At 68.9% G+C, this 5,500-nt stretch overlaps 1 pseudogene; it reads right to left on the reverse strand.

Annotated features, from left to right (window-relative positions):
* Positions 1-556: 556 nt before the first annotated feature.
* LOC145413714 (uncharacterized) overlaps positions 557-5,500 on the reverse strand; it is a 21,474-nt pseudogene continuing 16,530 nt past the window's right edge.

The following is a 5,500-nucleotide window of genomic DNA, read 5'->3' on the forward strand; positions in this document are numbered from 1 at the left end:
GCTGCTGGCCTCCTGCTGCTGCTGCTGCTGCTGCTGCTGCTGCTGCTGGCCCCTTGCTGCTGCTGGCCCCTTGCTGCTGCTGGCCCCTTGCTGCCGCTGTTGGCCCCCTGGTGCTGCTGCTGGCCCACATCTGCTGCTGGCCCACATCTGCTGCTGGCCCTGCTGCTGGCCCACTGCTGCTGCTGGCCCCTTGCTGCCGCTGTTGGCCCCCTGGTGCTGCTGCTGGCCCCTTGCTGCTGCTGCTGCTGGCCCCTTGCTGCTGCTGCTGCTGGCCCCTTGCTGCTGCTGCTGCTGGCCCCCTGCTGCTGCTGCTGCTCGCCCCCTGCTGCTGCTGCTGCTGCTGCTGCTGCTGCAGGCCCCCTGCTGCTGCTGCTGCTGCTGCTGCAGGCCCCCTGCTGCTGCTGCTGCAGGCCCCCTGCTGCTGCTGCTGCAGGTCCCCTGCTGCTGCTGCTGCAGGCCCCATGCTGCTGCTGCTGCAGGCCCCCTGCTGCTGCTGCTGCAGGCCCCCTGCTGCTGCTGCTGCAGGCCCCCTGCTGCTGCTGGCCCCGTGCTGATGCTAGCCCCCTGCTGCTGCTGGTCCCCGGCTGCTCTTGGCCCCCGGCTGCTCCTGGCCCCCTGCTGCTGCTGCTGTTGCTGCTGGCCCACGGCTGCTCCTGGCCCCCTGCTGTTGCTGCTGGCCCCCTGCTGCTGCCGGCTCCCTGCTGCTGCTGCTGCTGCTGCTGCTGCTGCTGCTGCTGCTGCTAGCTTGCTGCTGCTGCTGCTAGCTCTCTGCTGCTGCTGGCCCCCTGCTGCTGCTGCTGCTGGGCTCCTGCTGCTGCTGCTGGGCCCCTGCTGCTGCTGCTGCTGGGCCCCTGCTGCTGCTGCTGCTGGCTCCCTGCTGCTGCTGCTGGCTTCCTGTTGCTGCTGGCCTCCTGTTGCTGCCGTTGCTGCTGCTGCCCTGCTGCTGCTGCTGCTGCTGGCCCCCTGCTGCTGCTGCTGCTGGCCCCCTGCTGCTGCTGCTGCTGCTGCTGGCCCCCTGCTGCTGCTGCTGCTGCTGCTGCTGCTGGCCCCCTGCTGCTGCTGCTGCTGCTGGCCCCTTGCTGCTGCTGCTGCTGCTGGCCCCTTGCTGCTGCTGCTGCTGCTGCTGCTGGCCCCCTGCTGCTCCTGCTGCTGCTGCTGCTGCTGCTGCTGCTGGCCCGCTGCTGCTGCTGCTGCTGGCCCCCTGCTGCTGCTGCTGCTGCTGCTGCTGCTGCTGCTGCTGCTGCTGCTGCTGGCCCCCTGCTGCTGCTGCTGCTGCTGCTGCTGCCACTGGCCCCCTGCTGCTGCTGCTGCTGGCCCCCTGCTGCTGCTGCTGCTGCTGCTGGTCCCCTGCTGCTGCTGCTGCTGCTGGTCCCCTGCTGCTGCTGCTGCTGCTGGCTCCCTGCTGCTACTGCTGCTGCTGGTCTCCTGCTGCTGCTGCTGCTGCTTGTCCCCTGCTGCTACTGCTGCTGCTTGCCCCCTGCTGCTGCTGGCCCCCTGCTGCTGCTGCTGCTGGCACCCTGCTGGTTGCTGGGCTGCTGGTTCTGCTGTTGCTAAGCTGGTCTCTGCTGCTGCTGCTGCTGGCCCCCTGCTGCTGCTGCTGAAGCGGCCTCTGCTGCTGCTGAAGCTGCTGTCTCCTGCTGCTGCTGCTGCTGGCCCCCTGTTGCTGCTGCTGCTGGCCCCCTTGCTGCTGCTGCCGCTGGCCCCTGCTGTTGCTGCTGCTGTTGGCTTCTGGCCCCCGTTGCTGCTGCTGGCCCCCTGCTGCTGCTGCTGCTGGCCCCCTGCTCCTGCTGCTGGCCCCCTGCTGCTGCTGCTGGCCCCCTGCTGCTGTTGCTGGCCCCCTGCTGCTGTTGCTGCTGCTGCTGCTGGCTCCCTGCTGCTGCTGCTGCTGGCTCCCTGCTGCTGCTCCTGCTGGCTCCCTGCTGCTGCTGCTGCTGGCTCCCTGCTGCTGCTGCTGCTGCTGCTAGCCCCCTGCTTCTGCTGCTGCTGCTGCTGCTGGCCCCCTGCTGCTGCTGCTGCTGGCCCCCTGCTGCTGCTGCTGCTGGCTCCCTGCTGTTGCTGCTACTGCTGCTGCTTGCTCCCTGCTGCTGCTGCTGCTGGCTCCCTGCTGCTGCTGCTGGCTCCCTGCTGCTGCTGGTCCCCTGCTGCTGCTGCTGGTCCCCTGCTGCTGCTGCTGGTCCCCTGCTGCTGCTGCTGGCCCCCGGCTGCTCCTGGCTCCCTGATGTTGCTGCTGGCCCCCTGCTGCTGCTGCTGCCGGCTCCCTGCTGCTGCCGGCTCCCTGCTGCTGCTGCTGCCGGCTCCCTGCTGCTGCTGCTGCTGCTGCTGCTGCTGCTGGCTCCCTGCTGCTGCTGCTGGCTCCCTGCTGCTGCTGCTGCTGCTGCTGCTGCGGCTGCTGGCCCCCTGCTGCTGCTGCTGGTGCTGCTGGCCCGCTGCTGCTGCTGCTGGCCCCCTGCTGCTGCTGCTGGTCCCCTGCTGCTGCTGCTGCTGGCTCCCTGCTGCTGCTGCTGCTGGCTCCCTGCTGCTGCTGCTGCTGCTGCTGGCCCCCTGCTGCTGCTGCTGCTGCTGGCCCCCTGCTGCTGCTGCTGCTGCTGCTGGCCCCCTGCTGCTGCTGCTGCTGCTGCTGGCCCCCTGCTGCTGCTGCTGGTCCCCTGCTGCTGCTGCTGCTGGTCCCGTGCTGCTGCTGCTGCTGCTGCCGGTCCCCTGCTGCTGCTGCTGCTGCCGGTCCCCTGCTGCTGCTGCCGGTCCCCTGCTGCTGCTGCTGCTGCTGGTTCCCTGCTGCTGCTGCTGGTTCCCTGCTGCTGCTGCTGCTGCTGGTTCCCTGCTGCTGCTGCTGCTGCTGCTGGTTCCCTGCTGCTGCTGCTGGTTCCCTGCTGCTGCTGCTGGTTCCCTGCTGCTGCTGGTTCCCTGCTGCTGCTGGTTCCCTGCTGCTGGTTCCCTGCTGCTGCTGCTGCTGCTGCTGACCCCCTGCTGCTGCTGCTGCTGCTGCTGACCCCCTGCTGCTACTGCTGCTGCTGCTGACCCTCTGCTGCTGCTGCTGCTGCTGCTGCTGCTGCTGGCCCCCTGCTGCTGCTGCTGCTGGCCCCCTGCTGCTGCTGCTGGCCCCCTGCTGCTGCTGCTGCTGGCCCCCTGCTGCTGCTGCTGCTGCTGTTGCTGTTGCTGCTGCTGTTGCTGCTGCTGTTGCTGCTGCTGTTGCTGGTCCCCTGCTGCTGTTGCTGCTGCTGCTGCTGGCTCCCTGCTGCTGCTGCTGCTGCTGGCACCCTGCTGCTGCTGCTGCTGCTGGCACCCTGCTGCTGCTGCTGCTGCTGGCTCCCTGCTGCTGCTGCTGCAGCTGCTGCTGCTGCTGGCTCCCTGCTGCTGCTGCTGCTGCTGATTTCTGCAGCTGCTGCTGCTGCTGCTGATTTCTGCAGCTGCTGCTGCTGCTGCTGATTTCTGCAGCTGCTGCTGCTGCTGCTGATTTCTGCAGCTGCTGCTGCTGCTGCTGATTTCTGCAGCTGCTGCTGCTGCTGCTGATTTCTGCAGCTGCTGCTGCTGCTGCTGATTTCTGCAGCTGCTGCTGCTGCTGATTTCTGCAGCTGCTGCTGCTGCTGCTGATTTCTGCAGCTGCTGCTGCTGCTGCTGATTTCTGCAGCTGCTGCTGCTGCTGATCCCCTGCTGCTGCTGCTGGCCGGTGCTGGCCTGCTGCTGCTGCTGCTGCTGGCCGGTGCTGGCCTGCTGCTGCTGCTGCTGCTGGCCGGTGCTGGCCTGCTGCTGCTGCTGCTGCTGGCCGGTGCTGGCCTGCTGCTGCTGCTGGCCTCCTGCTGCTGCTGCTGCTGCTGGACTCCTGCTGCTGCTGCTGCTGCTGGCCTCCTGCTGCTGCTGCTGCTGCTGGCCTCCTGCTGCTGCTGGCCTTCTACTGCTGCTGCTGCCGCTGGCCTTCTACTGCTGCTGCTGCTGCTGGCCTTCTACTGCTGCTGCTGCTGGCCTCCTGCTGCTGGCCTCCTGCTGCTGGCCTCCTGCTGCTCTCCTGCTGCTGCTGGCCCCCTGCTGCTGCTGCTGCTGCTGCTGGCCCCCTGCTGCTGCTGCTGCTGGCCCCCTGCTGCTGCTGCTGCTGCTGCTGCTGCTGCTGCTGCTGCTGGCCCCCTGCTGCTGCTGCTGCTGCTGCTGGCCCCGTGCTGCTGCTGCTGCTGCTGCTGCTGGCCCCCTGCTGCTGCTGCTGGCCCCCTGCTGCTGCTGCTGGCCCCCTGCTGCTGCTGCTGCTGCTGCTGGCCCCCTGCTGCTGCTGCTGGCCCCCTGCTGCTGCTGCTGCTGGCTCCCTGCTGCTGCTGCTGCTGGCCCCCTGCTGCTGCTGCTGCTGCTGCTGGCCCCCTGCTGCTGCTGCTGCTGCTGCTGCTGCTGCTGCTGCTGCTGCTGCCCCCTGCTGCTGCTGCTGCTGCTGCTGCTGCTGCTGCTGCTGCTGCTGCTGCTGCTGCTGCTGCTGGCCCCCTGCTGCTGCTGCTGGCCCCCTTCTGCTGCTGCTGGTCTCCTCCTGCTGCTGCTGCTGCTTGTCCCCTGCTGCTACTGCTGCTGCTGGCCCCCTGCTGCTGCTGGCCCCCTGCTGCTGCTGCTGTCTCCTCCTGCTGCTGCTGCTGCTTGTCCCCTGATGCTACTGCTGCTGCTGGCTCTCTGCTGCTGCTGCTGCTGGCTCCCTGCTGCTGCTGCTGCTGCTGCTGCTGCTGCTGGCTCTCTGCTGCTGCTGGCTCTCTGCTGCTGCTGCTGCTGGCTCCCTGCTGCTGCTGCTGCTGGCTCCCTGCTGCTGCTGCTGGCTCCCTGCTGCTGCTGCTGCTGCTGCTGCTGCTGCTGCTGCTGCTGCTGCTGCTGCTGGCTCCCTGCTGCTGCTGGCTCCCTGCTGCTGCTGCTGCTGCTGGCTCCCTGCTGCTGCTGCTGCTGCTGCTGCTGGCTCCCTGCTGCTGCTGCTGCTGCTGCTGGCTCCCTGCTGCTGCTGCTGCTGCTGCTGCTGGCTCCCTGCTGCTGCTGCTGCTGCTGCTAGCCCCCTGCTGCTGCTGCTGCTGGCCCCCTGCTGCTGCTGGCTCCCTGCTGTTGCTGCTACTGCTGCTGCTGGCTCCCTGCTGCTGCTGCTGCTGGCTCCCTGCTGTTGCTGCTACTGCTGCTGCTGGCTCCCTGCTGCTGGCTCCCTGCTGCTGCTGGTCCCCTGCTGCTGCTGCTGGTCCCCTGCTGCTGCTGCTGGCCGGTGCTGGCCTCCTGCTGCTGCTGCTGGCCGGTGCTGGCCTCCTGCTGCTGCTGCTGCTGCTGGTCTCCTGCTGCTGCTGCTGCTGGTCTCCTGCTGCTGCTGCTGCTGCTGCTGGCCTCCTGCTGCTGCTGCTGCTGCTGGCCTCCTGCTGCTGCTGCTGCTGCTGGCCCACTGATGCTGCTGGCCCCCTCCTGCTGCTGCTGGCCCCCTGGTGCTGCTGCTGGCCCACATCTGCTGCTGGCCCCTTGCTGCTGCTGCTGCTGCTGCTGCTGCTGCTGCTGCTGCTGCTGCTGCTGC

This window comes from Coenobita brevimanus, chromosome 12 (assembly GCF_032717465.1).
Source record: "Coenobita brevimanus isolate Jiangsu-jjx chromosome 12, ASM3271746v2, whole genome shotgun sequence".
NCBI classification, from domain to species: Eukaryota; Metazoa; Arthropoda; class Malacostraca; order Decapoda; family Coenobitidae; genus Coenobita; species Coenobita brevimanus.